The 18,132-nt window shown below is 30.7% G+C and overlaps 2 protein-coding genes across 5 annotated transcripts in view; one reads left to right on the forward strand and one right to left on the reverse strand.

Moving 5' to 3' along the window:
- The window catches only part of LOC145278014 (monocarboxylate transporter 9-like), a 215,576-nt gene extending 203,939 nt beyond the window's left edge, over positions 1-11,637 (reverse strand). For all 4 annotated transcript variants that reach the window (XM_080130201.1, XM_080130199.1, XM_080130197.1 and 1 more), the window contains exon 1: positions 10,756-11,637. The gene's annotated coding sequence lies outside the window, so the exon portion shown is untranslated. The remainder of the gene's footprint in view (positions 1-10,755) is intronic.
- Positions 11,638-12,015: 378 nt separating this feature from the next.
- The window catches only part of LOC145278335 (monocarboxylate transporter 9-like), a 93,295-nt gene continuing 87,178 nt past the window's right edge, over positions 12,016-18,132 (forward strand). The window contains exon 1 of the mRNA XM_080130627.1: positions 12,016-12,406. The gene's annotated coding sequence lies outside the window, so the exon portion shown is untranslated. The remainder of the gene's footprint in view (positions 12,407-18,132) is intronic.

An 18,132-nucleotide genomic window follows, 5' to 3' on the forward strand; every position in this document is an offset into this window, starting at 1 on the left:
ATTGAAAAAATGGGCGATTTCACAGATTTCGATAACAAGAAAATATTGAATTGTGAAACATTCGTTAATTCCCCATTAAATCCCGGGCAACGCCGGGTCTCCCTGCTACTCTCATATACAGATAAACTATCTATCTATCTCTAACTATATAAATTGAACTTTGCGTGTATATGTGAGTGAGTTCGATTCCTATGGACTCGGAAATTATTTTTAAATTTCACATGAAGATACTTTACGTATTTGGGAGTGTTCTGGCATAGGTTTTGTATCGGAATGCGTCTGATAAGTATCGAAAATTGATAATCGAAAAAATTCGATCAAGTAAACAATTTTATACAAACTAGCATAACAAGTGCACACGAGAAGTTTCATCATCGCACAAGCATAAAGGCCAAGCCTATAAAATCAACTGTAGATTCTTTTATGAGATAGCTGCGCGTTAAAAATGGGTGTTTCTTTTTAGAGCACTATTGAAACATGATGCTTGACTTTTTTACGTTTAACATTAATTCAAGTGATTATGCAAAAAGAATTTAATTAACAATTGATTCTTTGATAAAAGAGAAACACATTCGAAATGAATATTTATGTTTAGAGCACAATTGAACCATAATACTTGACCTTCGCATTTTAAACTTTAAGTTAAGCTATTATTTAAAGATAATTTTATAAAACCAACAGTAGATTCTCTTTAGTGCAATGTATTGTGAACTAAGTTAATGCCAAGCTTCCTCCCGGCGCACTGCCGAGGGTCCCTAGCTAGAGCAGTCAATCAATGAAGTTAATTAAAAAATATGCGATTTCACTGATTTCGATGACGATAAACATCGAAATCAGTAAAATCGCACATTTTTTAATCAACTTCATTGATAGACTGCTCTAGCCAGGGACCCTCCGCAGTGTGCCGGGAGGAAGCGTAACATGACTTCCTGCAGTGACTAAGTTCACACTACATTGCAATAGTATTGTAGATACATTGCAATAGTTTGGTAGATTGGAAATTTTGATGACCCTCCCCCCTTCTAATCCCGTACAACATCGGGTCTCCCTGCTAGTCTCATATAAAACGATAAAGAAAAACAACTACAGGAAAGGATGCCTTGATTTATGGGATTCTCATCTTATTCAAATGAAAATGAACGTCTATTAAATTGCTTTTAATCGGTTTTGATGGACTTTTGTTATGACAAACTGCAGCGAAGTAAATAGTAATCGTTCGATGATCTGTTAGGGATTAAACCATATTAATAGGGATATTACTTTTTGTATAAGGGAATCGCAAACTTATCAAGGCCCAGAAGTCACTCAAGGATAAGTGTTAAAGCGCGTACATTGGTCAAAAGGACAATATCATAGTAATCGTTAGAAGTGTAAAATTGGTAAATTGGAGTACTTAAAGAGAACGGCTCATCAAGAACTTGTTTACATTGGACTTGAAGACGGCCATGTTGTAGTCAGCTAGAAAGCAGGTAAACGGAAGACACTGGTGTGTAGTTCTAAGAAAGAAACTTTGTTCATGGAATCTACGTTTAGGTTTAGGTACAGATAAAGAGTGAGGAAAATTATTGATAGTGTTTTCAGCTAGACGAGTGTTTCTCCTGAATGTTTGGCGAGGTAGAACCATAGATTGGAGCTCAGACGAGCACTTGCCATGAAAATAACGATAAAACAGAGATAGGCTCGCAACGTTTCTTCCGTAAGAGAGCTTGCAGGAAAGAGAAAAGGGCTACGAAGTCTATTCTGAACTATGACAAGGCAGGATAAGCTGCTTCTAGCAGCTCCTACCCACATGTGACAGCAATACTCCATCCTTAAACATACCTGGCTCTTACATACGTAGGTAGACATCTACTGGATCGATAGATCTTACATACGTAGGTAGACATCTACTGGATCTTACATACGTAGGTAGATATCTACTGGATCGATAGAAGGATTCCATCATTTTTCCAGCAACATTGGCAACAGATTTGATGTACGTATTCCAGTTTAGATCGGGAGTAAAAGTTAAACCCAGAAGCCTGTCAAAACATGGAGCCTCCCTAAGACGAGAGCCATACATTTCAGTTGATGCCAGATGGGGATCAGAACGTTGATGATGTAAAGATAGAAGCTTGGTTTTAGATGTATTAAAAGTAACCAGCTACTTCTTTCCCAGTACACAAAACGCATTTACTCTAGAAACTATCTCGGAAACTACTGAGCCGATCTTACTTAAATTTTGTATGGACTTTTGTTATGATAATGCAAAAATGAGCACAAATTTACCCATATAAAACCATCAATTTAGCATAAAGCATTCAGTGTAAGTCAACGGGCTATAATCGTAACTCGACGTTTTTAAGGGCAAGATGTATAGTAATCTATATTTATTTCTCTGTCTGTCAGTTTCTCTTTTTTTCTCGGAAACTACTGTGTCGATCTGGATGAAATCTTGCAGATTGATGTTTCATGTAAAAATGAATACAGATTTACCAATATTCAATTATGAATTTAGCATTATACCATCATTCTAAGTCAACGGGTTATAACTTTTCTCCGTTTATAACGGATAATATGTTTAATAGAGAATCTTTTTTTCGCCATGAATTAAAAGGATAAGACTGTAATTATGTTGAAGTGGTATTTCCACGCATCCCGCTAGTTGTATAAACGATGAAAAAGTGAATACTTAAAACTCACTTTAAAATGATTACGTCTCGATTACATTATTGTACGTTAGAAAAAAGACGAAAGTATTTAAGCATATTTTAATACTCTTAGGCTGCGTGTAGTGCAGTTGATAGAGACGCGAGTGAAGGTTAAACGTGTGATCTAATGACTGGAACAGGGAACAGGGAATGCGTCTAATTCAATCCACGGTGACAGCATGACATGTTTTGATAAACAATGTCAATGCCTTTATAGTCTACACACGAACCGAATGACCAATTAGAAGAGGAAAATAGTGAAATAACTTATTATACAGGGAATCGTAGGGGTCCTTGTTTACTTGACTCCCGACAAGGGTAGAGTCCTGCGAGAAAAAAGACATGCTAATATTAATGAATACTTAAACTTGCTTTTTTTAAAGGCAACTCTCATATATATATATATATATATATATATATATATATATATATAGCTGTTATTTGTTTTTGTTTTGCGATACTTTTTGAATGAATTCAATTATATATACGAAAGTACATTTTTACCTAAATGCGAGTAGGGAATAATTTTCTTTTTAACCAATTTTGGTATGGGGAGCGGCATATGTATTATTTTTAAAATGTAATTATCCACTGACACGACTCATCAGAATGGCTGAAATTCTCTCTCTCTCACACTCTGTCTCCTTCCCTCTTCTCTCTCTCTCTCTCTCTCTCTCTCTCTCTCTCTCTCTCTATATATATATATATATATATATATATATATATATATATATATATATATAAGGTTAAAGGTATTCAGGAAATAACATCCATAAATTAAAACGAGGTTAATAAGAGTGCCCAATAAAAAGAGCTAAATATAATATTTTTATTTATATAGACAAGTATTACATACTCTCTACACTAATTCTAATGTTTCGGAGCAAATTGGTTTATTAAAAAAAAAACTGACCATCATCATGCGAAAAAAGTTTATATCTGCTATTCAAAGCATTTTGTTCTTAAATAATATACCACTTTGCTCCGAAACATTAGCATGTTTAGTGTAGCGAGTATGTAATACTTGTCTATATAAATAAAAATAATGTATATATGTGTGTGTGTGTGTGTGTGTGTGTGTGTGTGTGTGTGTGTGTGTGTGTGTGTGTGTGTGTGTGTGTGTGCGTGTGGGTTTGCGTGTGTGTGTGTATACGACACAATCACGTTGTTCTCACCAGATCACCGAAGTTAAGCAACGTTGAGCCTGGCCAGTACCAGATGAGTGACAATTTGGAAAGGTTAGGCACTGTATGTACCGCGCCTAGTCGTAGACATTTCCAGACATTTCTGGGGACACATTAATTCAATGGGAGATATGCACCTGCTAAGACATACATCTAGGAGAAAGTAACTCTGATATAAAAACCAGCGGCCTGCTGTTTACTCTGTCCTGTGGCAGTCAACTGTACTTATAAAGGTTAGCAGTAATACCGAAAAGTGTAGTTGGTTCTACACAAAGCCTTCACCACTATAAACAGATCATATGTGTGGATTTCCGACGGGAGAGTGCACACACACACACACACACACACACACACACACACACACACACACACGCACATATATATATTAGTGACGGGACGATTCAAATATTTTTCCCGATTCCAATACAATTACCAATTCTGATTCTTTATAAATGTTTAAATATTTACGATAGAGTTGTTATTTTTCCAGATTACCGTAAAAAAAGATCTTAAATATGCAAATATTTTCTTCAAACGTAAAAACACACTTGTGGGGTGGGGCTTATCTACAGTTTTTACCTGTAACAGTAGTTTAAAATAAATAGTTATAAGTTTCGTCGGCGTCTAACCACTGAGCTGAGCGTCACCGGTTGTCGTAAAGGATCCACTCTTCATCGCAAGTTACAATCCGGTCGAGAAACTGGCCCTTCTCCTTCCGTAAAGGAAGGGAAGATGGCACTCCATGGCAGCGTTTCTTTTGGTGGTCGTTCAATTCGTGAGGCAACCATCTATTTTTTGTCTTTCCCCCTGCTTCCAAATGGTTGGAAATCATTGTATACGTTACATCGAATTCAGAAACAAGTTGTCGAAGAGTTGTGCGTGGATTGGCTTCGACTAAGTCTCTTAATTGATCGTTGTCAACATGCGATGGCCGACTACTACGCTCATCGTATTCAAGACTCTCACAGCCGTCACGAAATTTCTTAAACCACCGTTGTGCTGCGTGTTCAGCAGTTTTTCTGACCCAAACGCTTCGTTGATATCGAGAGCTGTTTCATCAGCTTTTCGGCCTGGCTAGAATTGAAATAAGAAAACATTTTCAAATTTGCTTTTTCCATATTCGTATTCAACGTTCTGAAAAAGGACATCATTTTTTTAAAAACGATTCTAATTTAAACTATTAGATAAGGCGAAAAACGTTCTTTAAAATGATATATAAAGTAACGGCATTATTACAAAAAACTTATTTGAAAGTATATCATTTGAAATAAAAATAAAAAAAATTCCGCAAGAAATTTCTTGTCAATTTAATATAAATAGAACGTTTAAAATGAACACGTATTATATACGTTTGAAAGCCAAATCATGGCAAAATCATATGGATAAACGAGATTTATTGTTTAAAATGAATCTATTTAGATGTAATACTTCGTCTTCAACATTTTGTACTTTTTCTTTCTTTTTTTCTTTTTTTCCTTTTCTTTCTTTTTTTCTTTCTTTTTTTAATTTTTTTTTTCTTTCTTGCCATGGTGTTGAGTTTGATGAAAAAAGAAAAATAGAAAATGTAAAAATGCTGAGGATGAAGTATTACTTCGAAATATATTCATATTAAACAATAAATATTGTTTGTCCATATATAACTGCGTCATTATTTGACTTTCAAACGTACATAGTACGTATTTATTTTTAATCGACGCTTCTAGCATAGAATATACAACCTTAACATAAATAGAACGTATTTATTTAATTTGAAAAATGACTAATATTGGTTTTAGGTCATGTATACATCTTTAACTTCTTGATTTAAAGGATGAAATGCGTATTTTACCCCCATAATCCATTGACCCCTTAATGAAAGCATCAGAACCTGAAAGTGAAAGAGTTAATCTTGATATTTATAATTCTATAATTTTTTGTATTAATATTCATATTAAAAACCCTTTTTTCTATTTATTTTCAAAAGAAAATACTACTTTTTTTTTTATATGACTCGTGGAATTGCATTGATCTGCAAAAGATCTTGCTAATTTGCATATTCTTTTAAACAATCATTTTAATTAATTCCATATTAGAGTTTTCCGTTTTCTTATGGGATGATCACCTTTAATTAACTATTACGTGTAATTATATTCATGCAGATATTCTACTTAATTTATACTGGTGTAATATTTGCTTAAAAATGTTATAGTAAACACAAACCCACAAACATCTTATATATATATATATATATATATATATATATATATATATATACATATACATATATATATGCGTATAGATAGTTGTTTAAAAAAGTTTTGCCTACCAAACTCCTCTGTCAGTTTTTATTTTGTCTACAGACATGGAAATTAATATATAGAGTATTCGAACCCATGCGAAATTTTATGTTTGGGATTTAGCCAGGGAAAATCGGTGCAATGTGTGAAAATTAAAAAAAAATGGAATTTGCCGGGTGAAGGTGGAACAACAGCATTACGAATATGCATAAGTACTGTAATAGCTATTAGTACATGTTTTAATTTTTGACCGTGCAACAAACATGTCTTCATAGCTTAGGCATTAATGTCATAGGAATAAGTAAAGCGTGAGGTAAGCGTTTTGGTTTCTATCCTTGGTGGTGGCACACGAGTCATTTTTTTACTTATTTAAACTTTTTAAACCCTTACGATATATTGAGTCCAATATTATATATGCATTAATCAAAATTTCATATATACTAGCTAGCCGGCGGCTATATATATATTAGACTGCACGTAACCCGTTGGGTCAGTATGTTATATTAGCTATGGAATTCATGTATGAGCGTGACACTTGTGACGTAATGAAAATAGTTTTTTTTTTTACATAACAGAAACATTTCTATGAAAGTATATTAAAATGAAAAAAGAATATAGATAGATTTCTATGAGTCGTTCTGTTTATTATAATTGATTATTTTTGAAAAAAAATGACAGTTACTTAATTATAAGTGGTTGGCCACATTTATAGGTAAATGTGCACTTCAATGTTAAATTCAAATTTTGATTTATCCGCTTTTTTTAAACATCGTTCATTTCTATATTACGTTTAAGTTATTTTAAATCCCACTCTTCCCATGTTAAATAATAATTCCGAAATAATAACGTTAATATTTCAGCGTCCCAATTGTTCTTTTGTTTTTTGTTCATTTTAAACCCCACTCTTCCCAGGTTTAAAAATAATTTCAAAATAATAACGTTAATATTTCAGCGTCCCAATTGTCCTTTTTTTTTCGCGTTTAAATTATCCAAATAAACAATTGTTAATACTGTCTGCTTTTTTTACATCGTTCATTTCTGTATTACGTTTAAGTTATTTTTAACCCCACTCTTCCCATGTTAAATAATAATTTCGAAATAATAACGTTAATATTTCAGTGCACAGGTCATGCGCGCATGCGCAACCGGATGTCGTAAACCGGAAAGTGAGTTACATACATCGTTACAAGGTCATTTGAGTTTATATATATATATATATATATATATATATATATATATATATATATATATATATATATATATATATATATATATACAAGCTAGCCGCTCGGCTAGGTAATATATATTATAATTTGATTAATGCATATTTCGTATTAAAGTCGGTTAACTTAGCTCATACGAGCAGATCGTCATATAATGATTAGATCACTCTGACTAACGTTAAAAACAGTTAATGAGAATTAATGTTTAAATTTCAACTGCATCTCTCGCGGTTTACGGTAGCCGAATCGTTCGAGTCCTTGCTAATGAAGCCAGACATGACTTCTGTTGCCGGGGTTCGAATCTCTCGACTGGCGTTAATCGTGACATCCTGCACTGATAATTCCTGAAAGGATGAAACACTAGTGTCTCTAGGTATTTAATAATTATTATAGTAAATAATATATATATATATATATATATATATATATAAAAGTAACTGTATTATGTCTAGATATTGTTATTGGGGAATTGACATGTTTTTACTGGCGAGCCATGATTTTAACAGCTGTTCTGTTTTTTTTTTGCTTTTTTTATGTCTAAAATAGCTACATCGCTTTTTTTTTTTAATTAAGCTCTGTTTATTTTTTAGAGTTAGATAGTTAAATCCCATTTTGTTATTTTTCAGCGGCAACATATTTAAACTTTTTTTTTTATAAGATACTCAAAACTTTTCGACATTATATATATATGTGTGTGTGTGTGTGTGTGTGTGTGTGTGTGTTGGGACGCCTAATCGGAATCGGGAATCGAAAAATCGAAAACTTTGAGCCTATCGGAATCGGAAAAACATGTGCCTATTTTCTGATGCCTAAAGCGATTCTTTTAATAGTTGCTTTACTTGATTTTGTTTTAAGCAAACCCTTCCACTGCTGATAGTAATGATACAATAATAAATATTTATTGATTTTATTATCCACTTACGCTTAAATAAAATACCTGCTAATTTAACATGTGTTTTTGAAGTATTCGGGAATAAACAACCACTTTATAGTAAAATATTTAAATATTTATAAAGAATAAGAATCGTTAATTGTATCGGAATCTGAAGTTAGTATTAAATCGCTAATTGTATCGGAATCAGGAAAATGTTGGAATCCTCTCATCATTTTATATATATATATATATATATATATATATATATATATATATATATATATATATATATATATATATATATAACTACTTAATTTACTCACATAAATATATGTATATAACTACTTAATTTACTCACATAAAATTAATATACGAAAGTATAGATTTATGCGTAAACTTTAAGTATTTACTTCAAAAGTGCTCAATACGTAGGTAGAGCTTTTTAGTAAGTTATAAAATGTATATGGCGATTAAGCTAGACTGCGTTTCATTCACTCTAGGACTCTTCAGGCTGAAGAGTCCTAGAGTGGGTGAAACGAGGAATATTCTGTGTAGATTAATCGCCATATACATTTTATAACTTACTATATATATACATATATATATATATATATATATATATATATATATATATATATATATATATATATATGCAAAAAATAAAATACATATCGGATGCGCTTGAAAGCCAAATCACAACGCAATATTACAAAAATAAACAAATATTTTACTTGTTTGAAATTTATAATTTAAATATATTTTGGAGTCAAACTCCAACCTCAGTATTTTGTATATCTTTTTCTTTTTTTTTTGTCTTCTTCTTTCTTGCCCTTTTGTCAAATTGGAGAAAGAGAAGTCATTTAGTAAATATCCGCGCATTATCTCTCAGCGGTTATATTTTGAGATGCTGGAACGGTGCGTTGTCTACACGGGATTAACATCAGGGGTAAGAGTTACGTTTGAATAAAATAAAATACGCACCAGTGCGCTTGCAAGGCAAATCAAAACGCAATATTACAAAAATCACTCATATAAATTTCAAACAATAAAAATATGTTTATTTTCGTAATATCGCGTTGTAATTTCGCTTTCAAGAGCATCTGATGTGCATTTTCTTTAATTCAAATTAAATCAGCCCATTCTATAACGGAACACACCCCTGATATATATATATATATATATATATATATATATATATATATATATATATATATATATATATATAGTGGAGATGGTAATTAATAAAAACTGAAAAAAGTGCTCAATACTGTTGTAGAGCTAATATGCGTTTTATTTTTTATTACCGTATCTTTCTGTTAAGTTACATTATTGTTTCGGCTACACGGCCGTTTTTTTTGTTTTTTTTTGCCATCTGTAGCGTCCTCAGACGTTTACAGAAATGTTCGCTATTTTGGGATGAAAATAGCAAACATTTCTGTAAAAGTCTGAGGACGCTACAGACGACCAAAAAACGGCCGTGTAGCCAAAACAATAATGTAACTTAACAGAAAGATACGGTAATAAAAAATAAAACGTATATATATATATATATATATATATATATATATATATAGAGAGAGAGAGAGAGAGAGAGAGGATAAAGATTAATAATTATAAATTATGAATCAGTTTCAAAAGAAAAAACAAATTGAGAATACGATCGTTTCAGAAACGATATTATTATATTATTATATTATTATAAATATTATTGGCAATAATTTTATTAAAATATTATATTATTATATTATTATAAATATTATTGGCAATAATTTTGCCAATATTAATAACATGAAGTTCCGAAACGATCGTACACTCAATTTGATTTTGTTTTATTTCTCCTTTTGAAACTGATTCATAATTTACAATTATTAATCATTATCCTGAATATTAATATAGCTCTAGGATAAACATACCTATTGAGCTTATTATATACCTACAGTAGTATGGGTACTGCCGCTTAAAATTATTAATACAATTAATTACACTTTGCTCTTCTAGACTTCCGGTCTTATGCTTCCTCCTCCTTTTCTCTCTCTCTCTCTCTCTCTCTCTCTCTCTCTCTCTCTATATATATATATATATATATATATATATATATATATATATATATATATATATATAATAAACACTTTTATCCGATTAAGACTTAAAGAAAGAGAATAATCTACCTTCGTTTGTTAAATAAAGGATACAATTCGAAATTCCATATTAGTTCTGGAGTTCGAAATAATCATTCTCAACGGGATGATACACCTAAAGATCTTATCTAAAGAAGGTATGGGTACAGATCGGTCGAAACGTTGTGAAAATAACGGTGAAGATGAGAATTGTAGTCAAACTACTCCGAATTAATCCGTTATTAAAATAATTGCGAATTCGTTAAAACCTGGCTTTGAGGAAAATAAATGTAATTAGATCAATAATCGTTCTAAATCGAATAAATCTATAAAAAGAAATAAATAAAGCATTAAATAATACAGAAACATTAAATAAAACATGTATACTTACAAATCCGGTCTGATTCTTGTCAAGTATTGTTTCTATGCCGTTGGTGACGGCGGCGTTTTCAATTCTTCAATCTATTTATTTTAATTCGTTTTCATTCATTTTATTTTATTTTTATTTTTTTTGTATCAAAAAATATGACAACCTTTGCCGGTTTAATTATTGCAATTGCTAAAGTTGCTGATAAAATTCTCGATACAATATTTAAAAAATGAGAAATTTTTTTTAGGAAACTTTTGCAGACGATCTTTGATGCTAATTCCTAGGATAATATTACTAGTTTTTCGTAGCAGTATTAAGCAGCATACAACTTGCGATGATAAAAGTAATTCAAGAGTTGTAAGAAAATGTCAACACCTCCAGTTTTAGTTCTTGAATTCTGTTCCAGATTACCGCCGATCGTTATATGTGTTGTTCGCGTGCAAAAGTTCTGTCCGTCTCTGACCTGGATTTGTATGATCACACTTTTATATTTATTTTTTCCGGTGCTGATTAATTTTCTGTTCCTTCTGAGTTGTGTTCCTGCAACTTAGACGTATGAGAATACTAATTGAAAAAAAAAACAAAACAAAAACAACTTATTGAATAGATTCTGTATTAAAGATAGAGCGCAAACACTAAACGGTCTAACTTAATCGAAACAGTTTTTGAAGCATGTTGTTGTTATTTTAAGACATGTATTTTAGGTAAAAATTAGTGTAACAAAATTACTCGACGGGGATAGAGAGAGAGAGAGAGAGAGAGAGAGAGAGAGAGAGAGAGAGAGAGAGAGAAAAGATTCGAATTATATTCGGAATTTTATGGTGATTGTGTAATTATAACAATAACTTGTCGGGAATTACACAAATTTGACCGAGTTACTGGACGAAAGAATTGTAACTACAAGGAATGCATGCTACGGTGGTGGACTGCAATATGTTTTGTAAACAATGTTCTCCTCCCCTTTCTCTCACCCCACTTTCTTTTGCTCTTTCTCTGTATATATATATATATATATATATATATATATATATATATATATATATATATATATATATAGGTAAGTGTGTATATATTTGTTTATTTATTGATATGTACGTAGGTATTTACGTATGTATTCTTTCCTATATATATTCATACACACACATACACACACACACACACATATATATATATATATATATATATGTGTGTGTGTGTGTGTGTGTGTGTGTGTGTGTGTGTGTGTGTGTGTGTGTGTGTGTGTATGTATATTACGTACATTCAAACTAAGTGACAAGAATCACAAAGCAAAACAATATATCAATAACCGAAGGATAATTGAGAAACGCAGATGCTAAAACGGTTAATGCCGCGTTCTCTGTTTTTATTTTTTTATTTTTCACTTTACTTTATCTGACTAATGAAGTCCAACAAGTCCGATAAAACTTCACAAATACTTTTTTAAGGTGTACGTGCTCTGTATTAATTTTTAACGTGACAGTTTACCTTTGGAAAAAAAAAAAACACTTCGTCACTCAAGATGCGAAGACCGGCCAGCTGACGAACTACGAAGGCCACAGCTGGTGATACCCTAACAAGAAAATTGGAATATAATTGTTGGCGAAAACTCCAGGTACGACCCTGCTTTGTGGCCATAATATTGATATTCACTGACACCCAGAACACTTTTACGGTAAGCGAACAGATTGTCAAACATTTCTATTTATATCGATTATGAAACAATTGCGAATGAGTATAACTAATTTACAACAACGCTAGTTATAACTAGGTCTATAACAACAGTATATTCTTTTTATTGTTTTTACTCTCGAGTATGTATCCAACACAATTAATCAACCGAGGATCACTCTGCATTAAAACATATAAGATATCAATCGATATATATCTGAGAATCTACACAAGGAAAAGAATATGCTGCTGTCATAGCCCTAGTTATAACCACTTTGGATAATTTTTATTTCTTTAATTGTGTACCTGAGACTAGGTGGGACTTACATTAGCTGACTTTTTTCCAAGAATTATCTGTTTGTGCAACACAATACCACGAAGCCGCTTCCTAACTTACTAAGAGTCGTTTTTCAGTCCAATGTTAACAATTTCTTGTTGAGTCATCCTCCTGAATAATAAAATTTTCCCAGTTTCAGCACTTGTCTCCAATTTAAAGTGTTTGTCTCATTTTCGATCTCATAAACTCTTATCCTTTAGTGGCCTTTAGGACTTGATAAGCGGCAAGGCGTAACAGTTCTAAAGCCGTGAATAATAGCACGATAGAAGAAACAAACGCTATATATATCAACGGATTTTGAGCTAGTTCATATTTACCTCCATCCCCAGAAGGACAAAATTAAGTACAAGCATGAAAAGTATAGGTTAATATATATATATATATATATATATATATATATATGTGTGTGTGTGTGTGTGTGTGTGTGCGTTCGCGCGCGCGCGTGTGTGTGTGCGCGCGCGTGTGTGTACGCGTGTGTGTGTGTGCGCGCGCGCGCGTGTGTGTAAATATGTTTTTTCAATTATATTTCACTTTCTATTTTTACCAACTTTTTTAATTTATGAAGCTCAATGAAATTACAGAGCATATAACAAATAAATAACAAGAGTCTATATTCCAAATTTCAGGATGTTGATCATCTTACAAGTCATTCCTTTAAGTATGCTGGCATGCACCATTCTTGCGCTACGAAACAGGTGATATAAAAAAGTGTGCATGCCAACGTACTTTAAAAACGAAGAAATTGTAAGATGGTCAAAATCTTGAAATTTGGAATATAGACTTTTGTCATTTATGTGTTTTATATATATATATATATATATATATATATATATATATATATATATGTGTGTATATATGTATATGTATGCATGTATGTATATATAAATATGTGTGTATTAGATATTAAGTGAGGAATTGCTTTAGAATATACATTTAATGTAAAATAACCATTCACTTCCCGGTCAGATAGTATAATAACCATTCGCTTCCGGGTCAGATAGCCGCAGATAGTCCTTTATACACTATCTGAGCTGGAAATGAATGATAATTATTATCTGGTTGCCCGAAATTCGTGATCATTTTACTTGATTTTACATACGAAATGTGTCTTTCAGTATAAATGGCAGCATTCCTGTCTTCGTAGCTCTTCAAGATTTTAGTTTAAAAAAATAGGAGGCTTTACGTTTGGTGCGGCGCCCGAAGTTTTAAGCAATCTAGGTTAGGAGTTCTATGTTATGAATATTCTTGATATTGACTTGCTAGGATATCTAGTGTTGTTCGGGACGAGCAAACAATTTTTCAAAACATGGGAATATATGGTGGAAAAAATATTCATGAAATTATTTTATCGAAAAGAAAATATGAATTGAAAAAAAAAACACTTTCGTGGTGCTACAGTTTTTCAACTAGATAAAAACGAATTTCGCAAAGAGTCAGCGGCGTACGAACAGAAAATAATGATAATACAAAATTTAAAGCAAGAAAAAAGTCACCTCATTTTTATATTTGTGAAAAAAAAATTATTTTTAACGGAAAAAAGATTACGAAACAACTTTTTATAATTTTTATCTACGAGAAATTAAATTTGTTTAATTTTCTGTCCAGTAAATTTAAAGCAAGAAAGTCACTTGATTTTTATATTTGTGAAAAAAATATTTATTTTTGGCGGAAAAAAATTATGAAACAACTTTTTATAATTTTTATCTACGAAAAATTAAATTTGTTTAATTTTCCGTCCGGTAAATTTAAAGCAAGAAAAAAATCACCTGATTTTTATATTTGTGAAAAAAAGATTTATTTTTGACGGAAAAAATTTATGAAACAACTTTTTATAATTTTTATCTACGAGAAATTAAATTTGTTTAATTTTCTGTCCGTAAAATTCAAAGCAAGAAAAAAATCACCTGATTTTTATATTTGTGAAAAAAATATTTATTTTTTTATGTTTTAATTTTCCGGTAATGGTTCATGTTTTGGAATCAAACAAAAACCAAATTTTTTTTTACCCAAACACTAAGCTTTAAAAAATACTAACATTAACCTAACCTATTTTCATTGGTTTTGTTAACAGTTATTTATTTACTATTTGTTTTGTTTTTTTACTTTCTTTCTCCGTTGAAAATTATATCCAATCGTCAATTTACGATTTAATCAATTTACAATATAATTTGTCTGTTTTCCCGCTTTCTGATTGGATAAGCGCTTCGGACTTCTCTGGTTATTTACGCAAACAGTCAGAAAAATGTCGAAGGAAAAGTCGGTTTTGTCGAGTTCAAAAGCTATAATATCACTAAAACATTTATTCTTGAAATTATTTTTATGTCGAATTTTAATCGTTAAAAAAGCAAAAGTATATATATAAGAGTTCTTAAGCAACTTTTTATGGGCAACTGACAAATTCTTGCCGTCCAATAGGGCGTCCCCTGCTTCGTTACAAAGATAAACTAAAAGACAACCTGAAACATTGTGGAATTTCCCTGAGTTCATGGGAGAGTACATCAGGGGATCGCAGAGAACGGAAGAAGATGTTTCCTGGGAACCAAAGAATTTGAACATAATCGTCTTTGTCATAAGGACGCAATTCGTGCAAATATGAAGACAAAACACAAGAAAAATCCACCTTAAAATGAATATGTATGCCACTGTGGTTTCAGAGAACGCAGCAAAGCAGGGTTATCTGCTTACTCGAGAAGCATCTTTAACCTACGAACATATAAAAGTTCACCATCTGCGGAGGAGTGCGCCGGACGTCTACAGGATTGCAATTATGCATGTGGTGTCACAGAGCTTAGGAGCTGCTGAAGATTGCATACTGAACCCTCATTCATCGATCGTCTTCGATGAGAGAATCCACCATATATATATATATATATATATATATATATATATATATATAATTTTCCACCTTCCAAATCAAGTATCCTCAGTTGGTCCTTTATTATTTTTCATAAGGTAACCATTTAAATATTCGTATTGCCGCTAACAAATTAGCAAAATTATGTTATTGCTGCATATTTAGTCACGTACTCGTCATATGTTTACCTTGAAAAACTTATAAAAACATCATTTTTCACAACTTACATGGTTCATGTAACCGACACGTTCTGCCGTTCCTTCTTGTTTCGAAGATTATAGTTATACTGAAATATTTTAACTTATACTAATGTTTTTCGTATTTTTAAAAAATTATTATTCTTATATTTTTATCTTCATTTTATTTAAATTTTATTATTTTTTATTTATTTTACCATTTTTCGAGTCCTGGAATTTTTAAAAATTGTAAAAATTTATATAATTTCTTTTTCATCATATCATTAGTAATGAGAAAGAATTTTTTAAACCTATTCATGATTAACACACACACACACACACATATATATATATACATACATACATGCATGCACATATATATATACACTAGCATAGTATATATATATATACATACATACACATATATATACACTAGCATAGTATATATACATACATACATACACATATATATACACTAGCATAGTATATATATACATACATACACATATATATACACTAGCATAGTATATATATATACATACATACACACATATATATACACTAGCATAGTATATATATATACATACATACACATATATATACACTAGCATAGTATATATATACATACATACATACATACACATATATATATACACTAGCATAGTATATATATATACATACATACACACATATATATACACTAGCATAGTATATATATATACATACATACATACACACATATATATACACTAGCATAGTATATATATATATATATATATATATATATATATATATATATATACTTTGCTGGTATATATATATATATATAATTTAAAGGAGATTAGAATAATAGTCTAAAGAGCTAAGTGTATTTTAATGTAATAGTGAAATTACTAGTTTAATTAAAATACAGGAAATGCTCGTTGTAATTTAGATATATAATAAGCTCGATAGTTAAATGTCCTAGAGCTAATTCAATATTAAGTAATGTGATTTATAATTTAAAAATTTTTTAAATTTTTAAAATTTAAAAATCAAAATTTAATTAAATTAAAAATCAGTTTCATAAGAAGGAACAACAACAAAGTCAATTATCTGTACGATCGTTTCGAAAATCCGTGCTTTTTATTTGTGGTATACATGAAGTCACGTAGAACAATTATACATAGTTTTTTTGGTAAGCACGGTCTCCTCATCAGCAAATTTAGGAGGATTTCTATTGAATTGAAAAGACACCAAAAATAAACCTAGCATTAAAAGTAAGGCAGATGAATCTGAAAAATTGAAGTAAAAGGTTTGGATTTAAAATTTATAAGAAAATTAATAAGAAAATTGGTATAGGTTAGAGATAGAAATGAGTAGAAAAAATATATATTTTTTTGAATTTACATAATAAATTTGATTTAAAAATATATAGATATATAATTACCTTTTGGTTTTTCTTTTTTTGAAATCAGGAACTGTATTTAAAGTAGTCATTTAGATGTTTGCTATAGCTTTTTATTTTATTGAATGATGAATTTTAAAAGGGCGACGCTCGTGCAGTAAATTGTTTCCGTTAGCGTATTTTGATTTAAAGACGCTACAGTTAATATCTATAGAGAGAGTATTTATTTTGCAAGTTTTTAAGGGGAGATAATTGTCATGGCTTTATGTATTATTTGATTTACGAGTCTAAGGGCGGTAATTGGTTTAACTTAATTTATTAAAAAAAAAAATCTATTTTTACTAATGAGTAATTTTTAATAATTTAAGGTGGTTTATATTTATTAAATTTAAACCAACGTTTATGATTACATGATAGAAGCTCGTGTCTTGAATTTACTAGTTTGGTTGTGCTTTTTATATCTTCATATTTTAAAATTTTTAGGGTTTCGTATTCCAAAAACCTAGAAACAAACATAGCTAGAGAATTTTTTAAAATATTAGATAAGAACTTTAAAGCCCCCATAGATATAATAAGATTTTCAATAAGAACACAATTAAAGTCTCTTACTCTACTATGCCTAACCTTCATCAGAAAATAATTAGCTCTAATAATAATAAAATTAATAAACTACAAAATGCAACTATACAAAATACATCAGACTGTAACTGTAGAAGAAAAAATAAATGTCCCCTACAAGGCTCATGTAAAATTAAAAATGCTATCTATAGCTGCACAGTATCAAAAACTCCAAATATACAAGAACCTATCAACAGCCATAACTCAACTACCAGATTAAATAATAACACCAACTTAAATCAATCTACCGATCAATTATTAACCAACCCACCACATTATAATCCAACAATAGACCTAACGGAAAATAATCATAATAATCAAGAGGTAATATATATTGGTTCCACATCTGGCCCAATAA

This window comes from Euprymna scolopes, chromosome 6 (genome assembly GCF_053919585.1).
Source record: "Euprymna scolopes isolate OS-2025 chromosome 6, ASM5391958v1, whole genome shotgun sequence".
NCBI lineage: Eukaryota > Metazoa > Mollusca > Cephalopoda > Sepiida > Sepiolidae > Euprymna > Euprymna scolopes.